Here is a 21,115-nt window from a genome sequence, read left to right as displayed (position 1 = left end):
TTGTGATCCCACATGTTCAAAATGTGTCTTGGTTACATTAGATGTTAAGCACCTATTTACATCTATTCCTAATGATTTTGGACTTGAAGCTGTCAGGGAGGTTCTTACCAGCTGTGAAAGTATGTCTAATGAAGAGACTGTGCTTATTACCACACTTCTAGACATGATGCTGACCAATAACATCTTTATTTTTAATGGCCAGTTATATTTACAGAGTTGGGGTGTTGCAATGGGTACCCCCTGTGCGAACCCCTATGTTAATCTTGCCATGTACCATTGGGAGAAGGCTTTTTTGTTTGACCATTTGGGGTTTTCTAATATTCTCCTTTATCGACGTTTTGTCAATGACATTCGATTTTTATGGAAAGGTGATGAAGGAGGTTTGAATGATTTTGTTTCTTACTTGAATTCTACAACCCACTTTTTAGACTTCAGTATGACCTCTTCTTATGTTTCTGTAGAGTTTCTTGATATTACCATTTATCAAGACTTTACTGGACTACTGAGTACCAAATTATATCGGAAACCCTGCTGAACGAATGCTCTATTGCATTTTAATAGTATGCATCCCAGGATGACCTTTTCTAACATTGTTAAGAGTCAATACCATAATTTGAAGAGAATTTGTGAAGATCCAGATGATCTGTTATTACAGTTGGATGAGTTAGATAAGTTATTTTTGGACAGGGGCTATAAGAAGTCTATTTTAGTGAATGTAAGTGAGGAAGCAATGGGCTCGAATGTCTCCTCAACAAGAAACATGACTGGTTATGATAGTAGCAATAGGCTTCACTTTGTCACCACCTATACAGGAGATATCAGTTATATTGTAGAGGTGGTGAAGCACAATTGGCATGCCCTTTTATTGGACCCAGCTACTGCCAGGATAGTTGGGAGGTCTCCATGTTTCACTTAAAGAAATAGTAGCAACTTGAAACGCATCTTATGTAAAGATGTGGTGGGGTGTCCCAATAATAGGTTGATTCCAACTAGGAGTTTGAGCTATAGGACTTTTTCATGTAAACATTGCAGGATATGTAGTGCTAAAACTGTTGAACAGACTTTTGACCATACTGTCCTAAATTACAGGTTTGTTCCTAGATTTACTGCTACCTGTAACAGTGTTAACTTAGTATATCTTGCATCTTGTAATTGTTGTACCTGTTTCTATGTAGGTAAGACTACACGAAGGTTGAGAGACAGGATTTATAATCACTTGTATGACATCAAAAACTCAATTCAACAAAATGCATTAGCTAAACATATGGCTAATTTTAGTACTCCCACGTTTACCTATAGGGTTCTGCAAACAGTGCAGATTAATATTAGAGGGGGTAATTTGAACAATCAATTAGAGTTGGTAGAAGTCAAGTCGATTTTTAGATTACGTGCCCATATTTTTTCAGGGCTTAACAATCATGTTAGTCTTAAACCAGCCCTGGTAGCATGTACAGTAAAATAATATGTAATATAATACAATAAAATAATATGTAATGAAATAAGATAAAATAAACTAGAGTAGTTTAAGGTAGGATGAGCTGAAGTAAGTTATTATTAGAGTTCAGTAATATTGTTGTCTGATTCATGAACAGTTCACACTATATATTGTAACTGGTAAATGGAATTCTCTAAATTTTTGTATTCATATAAATTTGTTTGAGTTTTAATTTTTATTTTATTTTTTCTCTATTTATGCATATTTATATATTTGATGTACATATGTTATGTCTTGTTTTATGCATACATATATTTTATATGAATTTATATACATATACACTCATATAACTATGCTAGGATTTGTGTGTGTGTGACTGTTGAATATATATACACACAACTTCCTATTGTCTGCTTAATTTGGATTTTATTCTGTCTTTAGTCAGCATTTGTCTTACTGCTGAAGGGGATAATTAGTTAGTTAATTAACTTGATTTTCCTGCTGTGAACTGGATTGGTTGGCAGTATTTTAAATCTGTTTAAATTAAGCTGTTTGACTGTTTTCTGAGATCTGACGAAGCATGTTTTTACATGTGAAAGCACTTATCCGTGGAGTATACAATAAATTTGTTTGATTTTTAGAGCCTGGTGGATATATATATATTTATATATATATATATATATATATATATATATATATATATATATATATATATACACATATATATATATATATATATATATATATATATACACATATATAAATAAATATATATATATATATATATATATATATATATATATATCTTCTTCTTCTTCTTTCAGCTTTTTCACGGTTAGGGGTCGCCGCAGCGGATCATCTGTCCGCTCATGATTGGCAGTGGAGTTTTACAGTGTTGAGTTGCCAGCCTGGCACCCAACCTTCCATAGAAGACACACACATGCACACAATCACACCTAGGGCCAATTTAGAGTATCCAATCCACCTACAGCATGTCTTTGGGATGTGTGAGGAAACCGGAGCACCCGGAGGAAACCCACATGACCACAGGGAGGACATGCAGACTCCGCACAGAAGGCACCCCAGCCGAGGATCAAACCAGAGAACATCTTGCTGTGAGGCAAGATATACATATATATATATATATATATATATATATATATATATATATATATATATATATATATATATATGTAGTTATATTCCTTTACATCGGGGATGAACTTCCATTGACATGAAATATGTCGTAAAATTTTATTGATATCTTTCATGGAAGCACAAATACAATTAAATAAGGTGATTGTAAATGAAACAAATACGTTTCATTTCTGATTACCTAAAAGAGCAAGAACATTTACTTTCACATGGAGGGCTCCACCCCCCCCCCCATAACCCAGAAATTAAATATACTAACTCAGCAGTCACACTGCTGAAAATAAAGAGGATAACTAATGCAGTTAGACTGTAATATAATACAACAACTGCAACCACCAAAGAAATTTACCACAAACTGCATCACGCAATGAATGCATGTTGCACACAAATCACCTGCAACCATATATACACACACATATATATATATATATATATATATATATATATAGATATATATGTATACACACACACACACACACACACACACACACACACACACATATATATATATATATATATATATATATATATATATATATATACACACACACACACACACACACACACACACACACACACACACACACACACACACACATATATATATATATATATATATATATATATATATATATATATTATTATTATATATATACACACACACACACACACACACACACACACACACTCACATCAAACAGTCACCTGGAATGCAAGAATCTGTGCTTGTCAATCCAAACCTGGTGGGATACAATGATAATCCTCCAGGGGGATGCTAATGTAGAAGTAGGACATGTCAAACAGCAACAATGTAGATGAAAGATGATAAACAGACAAGAACTTACATTATTTATTCAAAATTGAACATGTTGTCATTGTGTTTCATCCAGAGTGCTACCATTCTGCAGATCCTTATTCCATATATATATATATATATACAAATATATAGATATGCTAGCTTTTCCATTCACTGTGCGTCTGCAACTCTGGAAATTCAATAGATTTACAGCGATAGTGGGATGGAAAGATAGCAGACGTTAAATAGCTTTTCCCAGGCCAAACATTTTAAATTTTACATGACATATGATTAGTAAAGAAAGTGAGATTTCATGTACATGCAACACAGAGTGCCCTGGGAAAGCTTTGATATCCTATACAAGCTGAGAAAAAACTAAATCATGTTTCAGTTTTACATGACAGTGTAGTAATGATTTTTAGGGAGAAAAATCACCCTTCATAGGCTCATAGGAGGTCACTAGGCTAACAGTCCTTGAGCCCTTACAAGCTCATTCATAGGTTCATAGGAGGTCATTAGGCTAACAACCCTAGAGCCCTTACAAGCCCATTCATAGGTTCATAGGAGGTCATTACGCTAACAGCCCTAGAGCCCTTACAAGACCATTCATAGGTTCATATGAGGTCACTAGGCTAACAGCCCTACAGTCCTTTCATGCCCAGCCATGCTAATCCTGAGTTGCCTCAGTTGTCCTTGGTTAGATGGATGTAATTTGCAGAACATGACTATGATAAACACGGACTACCCCGTCCATGAGGGACATGGGTACCACCCCTGGGGTAAATTTGTGGACTCCCATCCATTTGTCCAAGTTGTGCTTGAATAGAGTCAGTGAGGAGCTCTGCTTTACATGAACTGGAAGTTTATTCCAGAGTGGATGGAATCTCTGGGAGATATATCTGTCTCTCCAGCATGTTCAATTAATGTTACAGGCTAGGTTAAGATCCCCGGAAAGAGAGGGACTCTTGTGCCATTTGACTTTTGGATGTGCAGCATATCCATCAGGGCAGGGTCAGAGACTGTCCTCTAGGCCAGGCACAAGCTGCCTCTCAGCAGCAGATATGGTACAGAGTACCTTGACAGGTCTTTCAGTCTGTCCATGTAAGTCATGGTTTGGAAACCCTGTATTTTCTTGGTAAGAAACCTCTGTGGTCTCTCCAGCTGCTGCAGGTGTCTGGTGAGGAGCATGCAGAAGGGAGCATTGTACTCTATGAATGGTCTGATGAGGGTCGAGTACAGTGGAGTTATAACATCCCTTGACCTGGATACAATGCCCTTACTTATGAGATGTGCAAAGTAGATGAGTTTCCTTACCACTGTAGCAACTTGGTGGTCAAAGTTCAGATTGCTATCTACCTGTGTTCCAAAACCTTGCACCACTGGGTTTGAATTTTGGGGAGTGCTGTCAATATTGTAATCATCATGGAATTCTGCTTTGCCAAAGGGGATAGTAATGCACATTTGTGTGTTTAGTTTTAGACCATGGCATTGTCACCATTCATTTGTCTGTGTTAGCCCCCCCTGTAATATGTTAACATTGTTGGCGGACTCAGTGATTGCATCCAATTTGCTATCATCAGCGAACTTGGTAAGGCAAAGGCCGTCTACTTTAGTATGGACATTCAAGAAATTGATTCCAAAGAGTAAAGGGCCCAGCACATATCCTTGTGGTATGCCACTGGTGACGGGTCTACTGGTAGAGGTGGAGTCACCAGCCTTGACAGTATGTGTTCTGTTAGTGAGTCAGTTGGCTACCCATCTATTGACATAAGGGTTAATCCCCAGCTTGGAGAGTTTCTCAATGATACCTGAGTGGGGATTGTGTCAAAAGCCTTGACTAGGTCAAGATAGGCAGTATGCACTGTCTTCTCTTCATCTGGGGCTTTGGTGACTTTCTTGAAGGAGTCTACTAGGTTTAATAGCCATGATCTACCCTTAACAAAGCCAAAGTGGGTTGGGTCTAGAGTTTGAAGATCATCTATATCCTTATTGATAAGGTCCAGGATGATTCCTTCCATGACCTTGCAGATGATACTGGTTAGACGTATGGGTCTATAGTTTCCAGGATCAGTTGATGCCCCCCCCCCCTCTTTGTGCAAGGACTACTTTTGCTGTTCTCCTCTCTACTGCAACAAAACCAGTTCTCAGTCTATAGTTAAAGAGATTGTCAACTAGGTCCACTAGGTCCTGTTTTAGCTTGCTTAATAAACAATCTGAGATGTTATCTGGTCCCATTGAGGCCATGTATTTGGCTTTAGAGAGGGCAGATATGACCAGATCTCCAGAGACACTAGGCAGAGGACTGGTGTCAGGTATGCTTTGGAGTATGGCTGGCGGGGACAAGGGGGGTGAAGTCTGCACCAAATCTGTCAACTAGCAGGTTGGCAGTTTCCTCCAGTATAGTATGAGTGGTATCATTTACTAGCAGTTCAGCACATAGCTGGGCATCTCTGTTAGATTTCAACAAAGTTAAAGAATGCCTTACGATTATCTTTAGCTAGGAATGCTGTTTTAGCTTTGTAATTAGCTTTAGAGGACCTTACAAGATTTCTGATTTGCTTGTTCAAGCTGTGGAGGGAATTCTTCCACTGCTGAGTCAGTTTCTTCTTGTTCTTAGACATCAGTTTCTTCCTTTTGTTATATAACCTGTTTATACTTGAGGTCCACCAGAGTGGCTTGTTTTTTTTGGGAAGAACTGGCTTTAACCCGGTCAGATACAGCCACATCTATACAGTAGCTTAAGTGTTTATACAGGGCATTTGTGTACACCTCTGCATAGGAGGCATTGTTGTCTGTGATTGCAGGGGGTATAAAACTTTTTATACCATCACTTAGTAGACTGTAGTTTGCTTTGGAAAAGTTGTTTAGTTGTTTTGCTCCTCTGGTGGTGACAGGTTCAATAGTTACTGATTTATGGTCCAACCTTACCAGGGAGGACATCAAACAGGGGGAGTGCAGTGACCCCCCCCCATGTTGATGAGTACTGTGTCCAGGACATTTGAGGCCCTTGTGGGGGTGACGACTATCTGTTCCAGAGTATTTGTATTGACAAAGTCCAGGAACCTCTGGGCAAGCATATTCGTGCTCATGTATGTCACCTAGTCGATGGAAGGACAGTTGAAGTCTCAGAAAGTAGACTCTAGGAACACCAATGACCACCACAGAGACTACTGCATAAAGTTTAATGAGCACTTACACCTTTTTAGTTTACAAGACTTCTTCAGATTAGGGTTTTATCTGAAGAAATCTTGTAAATGAAAAGACAAAGGCACTCATTAAACTTTTGTGCAGCGGTCTCCGTGGTGGTCATTGGTATTCCTAGATTCTATTTTTCATGGTTTGTCTGTTCTTGTGTGTTTTTGTAGTTGAACTCTCCCCATGTCTAAGGTGTTGGGTTGTATGGTGAGTGACTGTTGTAAGTCCAGTTAGGCAGCGTACTTTTCTTGGTTTATGGTGGGGGACCTATAGTTAGCAATGATGTGGTAGGGTATTTTGCCAGTAGTTAATTAGACAAGGATTAGGTTGAAAGGGCTTATAGTACAATGCTGAATTTGTATAAGTTCGAACGTTTTAATATCGAACCCTAAAGTCCGAAATCCAAAAATAGCGAAGCCATTGCACATCGATTTTTTTCCCAGAGAAAAAAATCGGTGGGCCGTTTTCAGGGCTTTGCTATTTCCTCTACTGTGGTGTGATCTTGGAGTTGGTATATTTAAGTAGGGGGGGTGTGGGGGGCGAAGCGCCCCACTTTAGTTTAAGTTTAAGGTTTAATGTTTTTGTCACGGAACAACGATTTTTTTTTCCCTGGGAAAAAAAATAATTGTTCTGTATTTTCATTATTCTTGGGTTTCGGACTTTAGGGTTCAATATTACAACGTTCAAACTTATGTTAGTTTGATGTTGTGATATAGACCCATTTGAAAGAGTCACACTGTTTGACCAGTTTTGAGGTGTACTTGGCTTAAATGAAGATGGATACACCTCTTCCTTCAGTTCTTTCATGCTCATTTTGAGGTCTGAATGTGTGAAAGGTATCATAGCCTTACACAGGAGGGGTGCTCTCCATGGCCTTAAACCATGTCTCAGTAACTGCACAGATGTCAGCATTTTCCAAAATGAGGAGGGCTTCCAGGGAGTGCAGTTTCATGTTTAGACTCCTAGCATTAAGCAGCCACACCTTGAGTTTGTCTCGAGTGGATTTTATTATGCCAGAAATGTCTAAAAAAGGCACTATGGGGGAGGAATGGTCCTTTGTCAGTATCTGAAAGCCTAGAGGAGACAGGTGCAGATGATCTCTGGCAAAGCAGAGTGGCCTATCCATCATGTCTTCCCAGGCTGACAGATAGTGTATCCCCCTGGACTGACACATCAAGCTTAGCCAACTGTTGAAGATGATCATTTTTTTGTTTATATTGTGGTATCACCCTGGGTGAAGGTAGAATGCTGCTTAGGGCTAGGGTCATACCTACCTGGGACACATTATCTGAGAGTTCAGTCATGTCTCTCTTCACATAGTCCAGAGAGGTATGTCTCAAGTCATTCACCCCAACATGGACTATGACAGTGTCATGATGCTTGTTGAGTGACTTGAGTGCATGCATGATTTGTTGGATCCTGGCACCTGACAGGTAGCTGACTGTGACCTTCTCCTTGTCCATTCTGGTGAGGGGGACATCTGTGTATTGCACTATGGAGTTGCCTATGACCAAGACATTAGGTTTAGAGGTGTTTTGCCTTAGGGGTTTACTTACAGAGACACTGATGTATGTGTTATTATGTGTAGTGGTTTCCATTTGCATAGCAATGTGTGCAAGTGGGTTTACATTTGGGAGGCCTCTGATCTTTTGGTAGGCTCCTAGTGAGTACCTCCACTCCATGTATGTGGGTTTATGTGTCATGACCTTATTTTGTGTGACAGGTGAAGTGTGTGTGCTGACACCCTGTTTGATGTCTGGTTTGTTGTTACATGAGAGAACTGATTCCAATTTCATAGTGTAATTACATCTGTCACATATGATATTTGTTTCTTTTAGCTGTAAATGTTTGTCAATATGGTTCCCCATCAAAACATCTAAAACCCGTAACATCTAAAATCATAACATTGAAACCATAACATCTAAAACCCAAAACATCTAAAACCCATAACATTGAATTTCATAACATCTAAAAAGTGGATCACAACATTGAACACTACATATCACATGAAAATAACATCCCCTACAAATATAAAGACACCAAACTAACAAGCACACTTTTTACTATGTTTCTGCACGGAAGTAAGCCCCCCTGCATCCCCCAAGTGGGGGTCTCTCCCCCCACACCCCCATAAATTAAATATACCACCTCTGACATCACACTACAGTGGGAAAAAGTTAATTTCCTAACCCCACTCTATCATGACCACCATAAAGATTGTACACATAATGTCTACATCACTAACCTGTATGGTCTAAAAACAAGTACAGAGTGGCAAAATAACCACTATATAAATAGTATAAATTCCTACACTATATAAATAATAACTATAGAAATAAAAACTACATCTCATAGTGATACCACAAGATTAACAGATTAAACTATAACATTTACACATTTGATGATACACTATTACATATTATACATTTTAGATGTTATGAAATTCAATGTTATGGATTTTAGATGTTATGGATTTTAGATGTTATGGTCTCAATGTTTTGATTTTAGAAGTTATGAACTTTAGATGTTTTGAAGGGGAACCATCAGTATACATGAGGCAATTACTATATTCCCTCAGGATGCCCTTGTCAATCAAGCTGGCTGGTGAAATGATGGGAAATTGCCCATCCATTATAGCAGGTTTTCACCATATGTACTATTAGGGAAGGACGTGGGCTAGTTTGACCAGTTTTGTTATAAGACTAACAGAGGTGCTTGTCCTATTGAAGGATATGGATGATAAGTGTGGCAACACTGCTCAGTGCACCTACAGTGCAGTAAGGAACCTTGGGACGGTTCCACTGACAGATGTTTTGGGAAAAATTGAGTTTCCTTGTGTTTGCAGATGCAGGGTGTGATGCCCGTGCCCTGGCCCAGCAATCAAGGAGCCTCAATCCTCGCCACTAATACCAGAGAGGGCATCTCATATATGGGGAAAAGATAACAATTGCACACAGTAAACTGCAATTTCCCTTAAGAGCACACAGAGATCACAGTCAGTCTGGGGCTGGTTGCTCAATTGTTCTCCAGGTCTCCAATAAGACTCCCCACTGTCACAGCTATAGGGTCTCCACATCTCAACTTAGTGGGCAAGCTAAAACCTCTAGCACCCTGTCTGTCCAACCAGTGCTTCATGTCCCTGCCCAAGTAGCTGACACACACATACACATGCACTTTGAAGAGTTTATACAACCACACAGGCACTCCTGGGGAAGGCTGGCACAGTTTCTCCAGCTGTGCCCCTTTCTCCCAGACTATACAGTAGTGCCACTTGTCACCACCCACTAATACTTATCAGTTACTCAAAGGCCCTTAAAAGGGTGTCCAATTATTACTGTGCAATATTATTATCCAATTGGTAGTTGTGACTAAACAGTCAAGGCGTATTTAGAGTCACTTGGACAGTAAACTCTATAAATATGTACTCTAGAGCTTAAATTATTTCTACACAAAACAGCCACAGTTGAAAGGTTTTAAAATATTTAATAATAAATAATTAAAACCACAAGGCAATACTTTCTACTACACAGTCCTAGTCAAGTGTTCAGAGATCACACAGAAATACTTAAAATAATTCAGTAGTACAGTTCTGACATCACAGAAAACATGTATTCTAATCTTTCTAGTTCCTAGCTATTTCTAAAAGAAAACTCAAGTCTAAGATAACTTACATAAGAGAACAGGTAGTGCTGTGAGTTGGATAGTCAAGACAAAAATGCTTAATGTCTTCTGATTCTCTGTTTAAATTGCTATTGCAGTCCTGATTCCCATTACATCATTTTTTTCGCTTTCCTGGTGTTCCCAGGCTGACAGAAACTGCATTTACATTCTTTTACACCTAGGCATAAACCAGAGCCATAAAGGACATTCCACATGTACATTTTGGTCATTAACTTTAGCCTTAAAATAATAGGCAGGAAGCCTTCATCTAGCCCGGCCAGAGCCAAATTGTAAACATCAAAGACAGTCGTGAAATAATTTTAATTTCAAAGGACAGACAAGAAATGCTTGACTTAGCTTTCTTTACAGCAGAGGGCAATGTTGCTACATTGTTTTAAGTTCAACCTTTCACAGCATATTCTTTCATTTAAGAAAACAAGCCTGTATTTCAACATTCATATTTACAAAGGACAGAATTATGTACCACATTCTATTTGACTAGGCTGGCAGCCTTCACCCATCTCTACCAGTCTTTACACAGGGCATCACTAACCCCTGTTAAAAGGTGCACTGTAATGTGCAAACAGGAGGCTTAAATACAGGTGGTCCAGTTAGGGGAGAAGACAATGTACAAGCAAAAATCTTTATCGACAAGACTTCCCAGTTATCACAGGATTAAAATTTCAAATAGAGCTTGCATGGAACCAAAAGCTCTATAAATTCAAATAAAGTAAATAATACCAAAAGTTATCAGTCACTGCTCCACCAAACCATAACTTGTGTTCAATTCCGTATACAATTCCATTGCAAAAGAAACCAAGCGTAGGGTGGAGTTGTATAACACAGTTTTAATTAATTCCAAACGGCAAGCGCTTTCAACCTCAGTCTTCCTCAGGCCAATACAATTAACACTGAAATGCATACATTTATATACTAAAAATCCATAGTAATTATAATGTCACATCCTATCAACATAAACAATTAATACATATAGTGACATTTAGTTAAAACCTTATACTTAGCTATTAAAAGATGTTGTGCACTGTACACTTTGAAAACTATTCACCTATATTTAAAAAAAATTTTACATATACAATTCACTGAATAGTGAACTTCACAGATAATGCCATAAATATGTGCTGTAGCTACTTACTAAAGCAACTAAATGCATCTATATTTAAAGTGCTATTATAGCGACATACTAGGTTACACCTGCATAAACGTTTAGGCAGCAGTTTCATGCTATAATCATTTGCTACTGCTAAAATCATTTGTCACTGCTAATAATCAAACCTAGCTTAAAATTTAAAAGATTTTATAACTGGTTTGCAAGAAACACATGCCCAGGTGTAAAGCATGGAGTTGCTGATGGCACTATATAGTGCGTATTCATATCATCTTCCGTATGCATAGGCTACTCTAAACTTCCATTTTCCTATATTTAAACTCACAAAGGATATGGGCTATTTTATAATACACGTACCTGGATAAAAACTCATGAAGTGAATACTTTAAAAAAGAGTATATGCAATAAGTTTTCATTTGATCATTCGTACATCTAATATCTGACTATAACAGTGTATATACGATATATATTCATATCGTCTTTCATATGTATGCGCTACTTACATAAAAAACTGCTAAAATAAATACAAAAATGTATCAGATTGTTTAGTAACAACTGTCTTGATTATATTTGTGTATGATCGTTACTAATGTTGTTCTTTTTGGACTTTATATACATTGTAATAGCATTATATAGGTAGTAGATAAGTAGTATTTCAAATGTGGTTTGCATTTAGTATATAGAACCATTAATGTGAACTATGCACAATTTTATTTGCAAAAAGTATGTATGGATGCATTTAATGTTTTTTTAATTCAATGTTTCTATTTCCCTATGTGAATAGAAACACAGTAAGAGAAAATGTAAATGTTTTCATAGAGTGTTCCTGGATTTATACAAGCCTATTTATGATTATATGAAAACCTATAGAAGATATTTATTTTATACATTTTTGTATTTATTTTAGCAGTTTTTTATGTAAGTAGCGCATACATATGAAAGACGATATGAATATATATCGTATATACACTGTTATAGTCAGATATTAGATGTACAAATGATCAAATGAAAACTTATTGCATATACTCTTTTTTAAAGTATTCACTTCATGAGTTTTTATCCAGGTATGTGTATTATAAAACAGCCCGTATCCTTTGTGAGTTTAAATATAGGAAAATGGAAGTTTAGAGTAGCCTATGCATACAGAAGATGATATGAATACGCACTATATAGTGCCATCAGCAACTCCATGCTTTACACCTGGGCATGTGTTTCTTGCAAACCAGTTATAAAATCTTTTAAATTTTAAGCTAGGTTTGATTATTAGCAGTGACAAATGATTTTAGCAGTAGCAAATGATTATAGCATGAAACTGCTGCCTAAACGTTTATGCAGGTGTAACCTAGTATGTCGCTATAATAGCACTTTAAATATAGATGCATTTAGTTGCTTTAGTAAGTAGCTACAGCACATATTTATGGCATTATCTGTGAAGTTCACTATTCAGTGAATTGTATATGTAAAAAATTTTTTAAATATAGGTGAATAGTTTTCAAAGTGTACAGTGCACGACATCTTTTAATAGCTAAGTATAAGGTTTTAACTAAATGTCACTATATGTATTAATTGTTTACGTTGATAGGATGTGACATCATAATTACTATGGATTTTTAGTATATAAATGTATGCATTTCAGTGTTAATTGTATTGGCCTGAGGAAGACTGAGGTTGAAAGCGCTTGCCGTTTGGAATTAATTAAAACTGTGTTATACAACTCCACCCTACGCTTGGTTTCTTTTGCAACGGAATTGTATACGGAATTGAACACAAGTTATGGTTCGGTGGAGCAGTGACTGATAACTTTTGGTATTATTTACTTTATTTGAATTTATAGAGCTTTTGGTTCCATGCAAGCTCTATTTGAAATTTTAATCCTGTGATAACTGGGAAGTCTTGTCGATAAAGATTTTTGCTTGTACATTGTCTTCTGCCCTAACTGTGCCTGCCTTTTTTGGATTATTGTGTCGATTATTCAGCTACAGGGCACAGCGGTGTGTATATAAGACAAGATTTTTGCTGTTTTCTTAAATACAGGTGGAATTAAAATACTTTTAAGCTAATCTACCAATAGGAAAGCACACAATGAACCTTCCTCCAGTAATCCCCAGCTCAGACAAGGCTGGATTTATACTCTTCTGCCACAAGGGTGCAGGGGAGCCTTTCTTAATGTAAGATGTCTAGTTTAGTGCTCATATTTATCAATAACAGGCTAGATTCAGAAGGTCTGAATCTAGTCTATGCTATCTAGGTAGCAGAATAGTGCAAATCATGTGCAGAGAATGAAGTCCTCACAAACAGTAAAACACTAAAAAAACAGAAATGATGCAGCAATTAAATAAAATACAGTTCAGAAAGTGCAGAAGAATCATAAAATATACTTATTTTCTTGTTTTTTTTTTTTTTTTGCTTTGGATGCCTTGGATTAAAGCAGAAATACACTAGACCTCTGACAAAGGACACCAAACATAGAGCAGCTACAGTTAATTAAGCTCAAACCTGTACAAACATGAGGCTTAAAAACAGGCAACATTAAACACTTTTAAACTAATCTACCAATTGGAAAGCACACAATGAACTTTCCTCCCGCAAGCCCCAGCTCAGACAAGGCTGGATCCACACTCTTCTGTCACAAGGGTGCAGGGGAGCCCTTCTTAAAGTAAGATTGCTGGTTTAGTGTTCAAGTGTATCAATAACAGGCTAGATTCAGCAGGTCTGAATCTAGTCAATGCTATCTAGGTATCAGAACAGTGCAAATCGAGTGCACAGAAGTGCAGAAGAATACTTAGAGCACTGTCTTGTGTTTCCCAGCTCAGACTGATGAAGTAAACACCTACTGCCACTAGATGAATAATCCCAGTCCTCCTAATGTAAAAGTACAGTAAAGTAGTGTCCAGAGCGAAATGCTACCACAAACAAACTTAAACGATGTGAAATGGTACCACAAACAACCTTAAAGTTATAGATACAACAGTGTACTTTAACAACTTATAAAAGTGTGATTATTCAATAAAGGTACTTCACTTTGAATAAATGAGCCAAAAGCCACTCAATTGTACAGAATTTGTAAAGGCAGTAAAAAACAAGATAATATACCCTCCAGCCAATAAAACTACATTCAGAAATTGCAAGTGTTTCCCCAGCCTAAACAGACCAGGCTATCTCCCAGTGGACTAGATGGAAAATTCACTGACCTCTTTTGATGTAAAAACAACTATTTGCTACAGTGTAAAAATACACTGCCATATCCAACAGCTAGCTAGATCAGACTCAATTGTGCGGCACACTAATGTCCCACTCATTAGGTTGAACAAGGAGAAGGTGACAATCAGTTGTTTATTAGGTGCTAGGATGCGCCACACAACACATGCAGTCAGATCACTCCACAACAAGTACAAATATGACTCAGTCATTGTCCATGTTGGTGTGAATGAACTGAGATGTACCTCCTTGGACTACATGAAAAGAGATGTGATGGAACTCTTGGATGATGTGGCCCAGGCAGGTATGAGCCTAGTCCTGAGCAGTATTCTACCATCACCCAGAATTATACCACAGTATGAGCAGAAAATGATTGACTTCAACAATTGGCTAAGTTTCTGGTGTCATTCTAAGGGGATCCAGTATCTGTCTGCCTGAGATGACATAATTGACAGACCTTGATGCTTTCTCAGAAACAGCCTGCATCTGTCACCCCTGGGATTCTGGGTACTGGCTGAGGCTCTTGCCACCCCTATAGTGCCTTTTTAAGGCAGTGTTCCAAAGACCACAATTCCACTGTAACAGCTACAAACAAATGCAATCTGAGGGTCATGCTGCTCAATGCAAGAAGTCTAAATCTCAAGATGCACTCACTTGAAGCTCTCCTCAAAATGGAGAATGTTGACATTTGTTCTGTAATGGAAACCTGATTTAAAGAGGCAGAAAGTGCCTCTACACTCCCAGGTACAACTCGTTCCATACCTTTCGGCCCCAGAATATGGCCGGAAGCTCCAAAGGTGGTAGTGTCTCCATATTCTTAAAGGCTATGCACACCTCTAGCCGGGTAGCCCAGCATAATGCATCTGAGATACTTCAGGTACAACTAACACTGGGTAAGATGGTGATACAAGTCATAGCCTGCTACAGAACCCCAAACATTTACCCAGACTCTCACTCCAACTTCCTAAGCACCCTGGAATCTAACAAGGTCAAACCCAATCCTCTGATACTAGGTGACTTCAACTACCCTTCCATCAACTGGGAAAACTATTCAAATACCAATGTACAGGCCTAACACTTTCTGAAATTTATCAGTTCCAATGCCCTGGACCAGCTCATTCTGACCCCCACTAGAGGAAGCAACATCCTTGACCTGGTTATCACCAACACGGGAGACCATTGCTCCACACCCATAGTCAATTCCTCCCTGGTTAAATCTGACCACAAACATCACCATGGAAATCTTCATCTCACCTACACCCCCCACTAAGGTGACCACCCTGAAAAACTTCTTTAAAGCTGACTTTGGGCTCCTAAAAACAGAGGTGGCTAACTTCTCTCCACCCATGCCAATGGAAAATAGCTGCATGATTGCCGAATCATACACCAATGCACTGTACAAGCATGTACACAAATGCATGGACCTTGCCATACCAAATAGAACTAAGACGCTCTCCCCAAAAAAAGGAAGCCAATCTGGTGGTCTCTAGCCATCAATAAACTCTATAACAGAAGGAAGACACTGTTATGAAGTCACAAGACTAGAAAACCTCCCTTATCAGTCTCAACAAAAAGCTGAGATCCCTTACCAAATCCTCTAAAGCCAGTTATGAAGGCAGAATTGTGGCTAACACCAAAAAGAACCACAAAGCCTTCTATAGCTATATCAAAAACCTCAAAGGCAATACCCAGATTTGCTCTAAGTTATTGCACAATGGCACCTCCTATATTGAGCCAACAGATATAGCCAACATACTGCCCAACAGATTTGGTGCCAACTTTACCCTTTCCCCCCAAGGGCCCTATCACAATACCAGAAGAAGCCCTGGAACCCACCATTTCTACAGCACAGGTAAAAGCTGCATTGTCCAAAGCCAAGAATACAGAGTCCATGGGACCTGATAATATCCCTGCCTGCATCATACATGAGCTACAAAATTAACTGTCACCACATCTGTGTGACCTGTTCAATCACAGCCTTACCTCAGACTATGTCTCTAACTAATGACGCTGCTCAGATCCTTCTCAAGGTGTATGAGTGACAGCAGTGCATCTGTCTGCATCATAATGTGCTCAAGGATAACAGGTGCTCACAGCAGTGCATCTGTTTGCATCATAATGTGCTCGAGGATAACAGGTGCTCACAGCAGTGCATCTGTCTGCATCATAATGTGCTCGAGGATAACAGGTGCTCACAGCAGTGCATCTGTCTGCATCATAATGTCCTCGTGGATAACAGGTGCTCACAGCAGTGCATCTGCCTGCATCATAATGTGCTCGAGGATAACAGGTGCTCACAGCAGTGCATCTGTCTGCATCATAATGTGCTCGAGGATAACAGGTGCTCACAGCAGTGCATCTGTCTGCATCATAATGTGCTCGAGGATAACAGGTGCTCACAGCAGTGCATCTGTCTGCATCATAATGTGCTCAAGGATAACAGGTGCTCACAGCAGTGCATCTGTCTGCATCATAACGTGCTTGAGGATAGCAGGTGCTCACAGCAGTGCATCTGTCTGCATCATAACATGCTCGAGGATAACAGGTGCTCACAGCAGTGCATCTGTCTGCATCATAACGTGCTCGAGGATAACAGGTGCTCACAGCAGTGCATCTGTCTGCATCATAACGTGCTCGAGGATAACAAGTGCTCACAGCAGTGCATCTGTCTGCATCATAACGTGCTCGAGGATAACAGGTGCTCACAGCAGTGCATCTGTCTGCATCATAATGTGTTCGAGGATAACAGGTGCTCACAGCAGTGCATCTGTCTGCATCATAACGTGCTCAAGGATAACAGGTGCTCACAGCAGTGCATCTGTCTGCATCGTAATGTGCTCGAGGATAACAGGTGCTCACAGCAGTGCATCTGTCTGCATCATAATGTGCTCGAGCATAACAGGTGCTCACAGCAGTGCATCTGCCTGCATCATAATGTGCTCGAGGATAACAGGTGCTCACAGCAGTGCATCTGCCTCCATCATAATGTGCTCGAGGATAACAGGTGCTCACAGCAGTGCATCTGTCTGCATCATAATGTGCTCGAGGATAACAGGTGCTCACAGCAGTGCATCCGTCTGTATCATAATGTGCTCGAGGATAACAGGTGCTCACAGCAGTGCATCTGTCTGCATCATAATGTGCTCGAGGATAACAGGTGCTCACAGCAGTGCATCTTTCTGCATCATAATGTGCTCGAGGATAACAGGTGCTCAGCTGCTCAGATAACGTAACTTATGAGAACTGTAGATCTTTGTATGTAGCAATTTGTGAAGGTTGAACTTGAGTCCTGTGAGATTCTGTTACAAAGAAGTGGAAAGCAACAGATATAATGAGACTATTTAAACTGGAAATAATAGCCTAGAAACACTGCCAGCCTTTTATATCATCAGTGACAAATTGCAATGCAAGCATTCTTCAGGTTATATAATGAACAGGGTAGGAGAAATGGTTTCAGATGCAGACTGAAATTTTCTTTCGTTTTCTTTTCCTGCACCCCAAAGAGATTCTGTACTTAGATATTGTAGATAAGAGCATATGTGCTGTATCTTTAAGAAGCGTACCAAGGACTGAACGTGCATATAAATAGCAAGCACGTATTAGCTTCCGTGCCACTTTGAGAGTACAGCCAGAGAGTGAGCATGTATGAGTGTAATAGCTAGTTTAAAAATAAGTTTACTTAAGTTAAAGTTATTAAGCCTCAGTCCTGAATGTGTTTGTACATAATAAAGCTGTTTGAACAGAACCCATGAAGTCTCATCCATTACATTTTGACTAGATGAGCAACATGGTGTCAGAACCGGGATTCCAGAGCTACAAGGTACAGAGTTAACAATGAAGGTCAACTAAGAGAAACGAGCACAAAAAAGAGCCAGAAAAAAACAAACGTTATGAAAACTTACACAAACAGTTTATTTTATAAAGAAGATAAAATGGAGCATTACAAGGGCACAAACCACATTATTAAACAGGCAAGAGGCACAAAAGGTTTATTAATTAAATGAAATGTTTAAGATTAACATATTTGATAAAATGATTATCAGAAAAACAAAACGAGTATATTTAAATGAAAATGAGTATGTTTAAAGCAAAACAAACATATTTAGTGTAAAACGAGCACTAGAAAAGTACAATGGACATGAAAAGAGATTAAATGAGCAAAACGAATACAATAAGGACAAAAAGAGCACATTAAGCATGAATAAAGCAAGACGACTGCATGTGTTTTGGCAAAGTACTATGTTTTGGCATAACTATGACTTCATATTGTATCAAGGGCATAACTAGAGTTATTCAAAGTATCTCAACGTGTGTAAAAGTGCTTACAGACAGTGTGTGCTTATCACTGTGCATGTATTCTGAAGAGTTTATTTGTGTGCAAAGTGCAACTATTTTGTGAAACACAGTCAAAGTATAGCCATTTGGAAAAGTTTCTTGAGCTGGATGTCTACTCCACAGTGTCACCATTACAGACTGTTTCTTGCACTGTAAAGAATTATCTAGCAAAGTACCACCATTTTGGAGAAGTTTCAGTGTGCCGTGTACTGTTTATTTGTAAAATGCAGTTACTTCAAAATGTTTTTTACTCTGAGCTTCTTCTGCCCAGTTCATTTGCACAGTGCAGTTATTTTGAAATGTTTCATAGGTTCATAGGTTGATACTAGGCTATCTGCCCTAGGGCATTTATAAGCCTAGCCAGAGTGTGTTTGGCTTTCGCCACCCTTTTAGATCAGTTGACTGTGCCTCTGTATAGTAGGTCACAGAAGATAGCCCTTTTGAGGTTAGTTTACTGTGCCGCTGTCTAGTAGGGACACAGAAGAGATCCCAGAGGTAAACCTATGATCTCCCATCCACTCGTCAAGATTTCTCTTGAAGAGGGTCATTGAGAGGCTCTGCCTAACATGGACTGGGATTTTGTTCCAGAGTGAGGGGAGCCTCTGGGATAGCTTCTTACACTCATAAGAGGTGATTTCAGCAGTACAGTAATTTCAGGAGTAATACAGTGCCTAAGAGACTTATTTCACAAAATACAGTTATTCAGAGACTTGTTGTGCTATTGGGCATAGTTATGAATACTGGCATACATTTCTGGCATATGTATATGTGTGTGTGTTTGTGGATATTTGCAAAACCCTTCACTGGTATGTGTAAATATGGCAGACAGACTTCAAAAGCCCTCACCACTTGTATTTAATCAGAATATTGCAGGGAACTATAGAATATCTGAGCAAGAGTATGATATTTTTATACAAGCAGCTTATTCTGACAAAAATGCACTCACCAGGGCATTCATTTTGCTAGACCTTGCTGGGTCAGAGGCCATTGAAAGAGAGTGTTCATTTGTGTATGCATAAGCAGAATAAGAGGGAGAAGGTGAAAAATGCCATACTGTTGTACAGGCTGAATCAAGGGAAGACCCTGAGTGTTTGAAGTGCAAATTCAGAGAAATGTGTAACCCCCAGACAAATATTACATTAGAGAGGCATTTGTTTTACACAAGAGATCAGAAACCAGGGGAAACTTTTGCAGCTTATATTACTGACCTAAGAAACAAAGCTAAAACTTGTCGGTTTCGTGACTTAAAAGATGAGCTGATAAAGGACAGGCTTGTGTGTGGTATTAATAGTGCTGCTGTGAGAAAGACTTTGCTTTGTCACAGTGACATAATGCTAAGCAAAGCTATTGAAATTTGTCAAGTCCATGAAGTTACAGAAAGACACACAAATATGCTTGCAAGTGATAAGAGCATGGTTTCTGTAGGCTCCAGAGCAAATGTAGACAACATGCAACACCTGGCAAACAGAAGCAGGCCTAAGCACATGGCAGCCACAGCCTCTGTGGATTCTCCAGGGAAACCACATAGTTTCCAGCAAGTTCTAAGAAAAGAGCATGCCCGGTGCAGTATAGATGTGAATCAGCAAAACCCAAATCTAGCTTTATAGTTAACTGCCACAATTGTGGTGCCAATCATGAGTCTAAATGAGAGAAATGCTTGGCATTTGGTCAGCAATCCCACAAGTGTAAAAAAATGGAACCATTTCCAAAAGTTGTTCAAATCAAGTAAACCTCACACAGTCATAAAGAAGAGTCACTCAAAAAAAGCAAATTGATCATATAGAGAGCTGCAGTTCTACTTTCTATATAGATGGTTTATCAGTAATTGGTGAAAGGTTAATGCAGTGAATTTGAAAAAGTCTCTGAATGAACAGAGATAAAAGTGCTTGATTTACTGCTGATTTATTGCTGCTATTCAACTTATTTTATCAACTTATTTTATTATTTTTCTGCAAATAAAGTGCTCTTTGAGTTAAAAGATTTGGTTGCTCTCTTGCATCTGCTGCCATGGACTTTGTCTTGGAGTTTTTAGTTTAATTTTGCTGAGCAGTGAATTTGCTGGCAAAGAACAAAATATTTTGTACTGTCCAGATCAACAGTAAATCCACCAAGCTCAAAGTAGACACTGGTTCAAAGTGTAATGTTATGTCAGCAGACACATTTGCTAAAATGAGAGCTGGTCAACAACTCAAAGTGGCTAGTAGTGCAAAACACG

General features: G+C 38.7%; 1 protein-coding gene across 1 annotated transcript in view; it reads right to left on the bottom strand.

Annotated features, from left to right (window-relative positions):
- LOC122790032 (myosin-10-like) overlaps window positions 1–21,115 on the bottom strand; it is a 1,094,188-nt gene that overhangs the window by 511,682 nt on the left and 561,391 nt on the right. The window lies entirely within an intron of this gene.

The sequence above is a fragment of the Protopterus annectens genome, chromosome 15.part0, assembly GCF_019279795.1.
Source record: "Protopterus annectens isolate FY-2018-M chromosome 15.part0, PAN1.0, whole genome shotgun sequence".
NCBI classification, from domain to species: Eukaryota; Metazoa; Chordata; order Ceratodontiformes; family Protopteridae; genus Protopterus; species Protopterus annectens.
The sequence above is the reverse complement of the archived record's forward strand: the minus strand, read 5'-3'. Positions and strand labels throughout refer to the sequence as shown.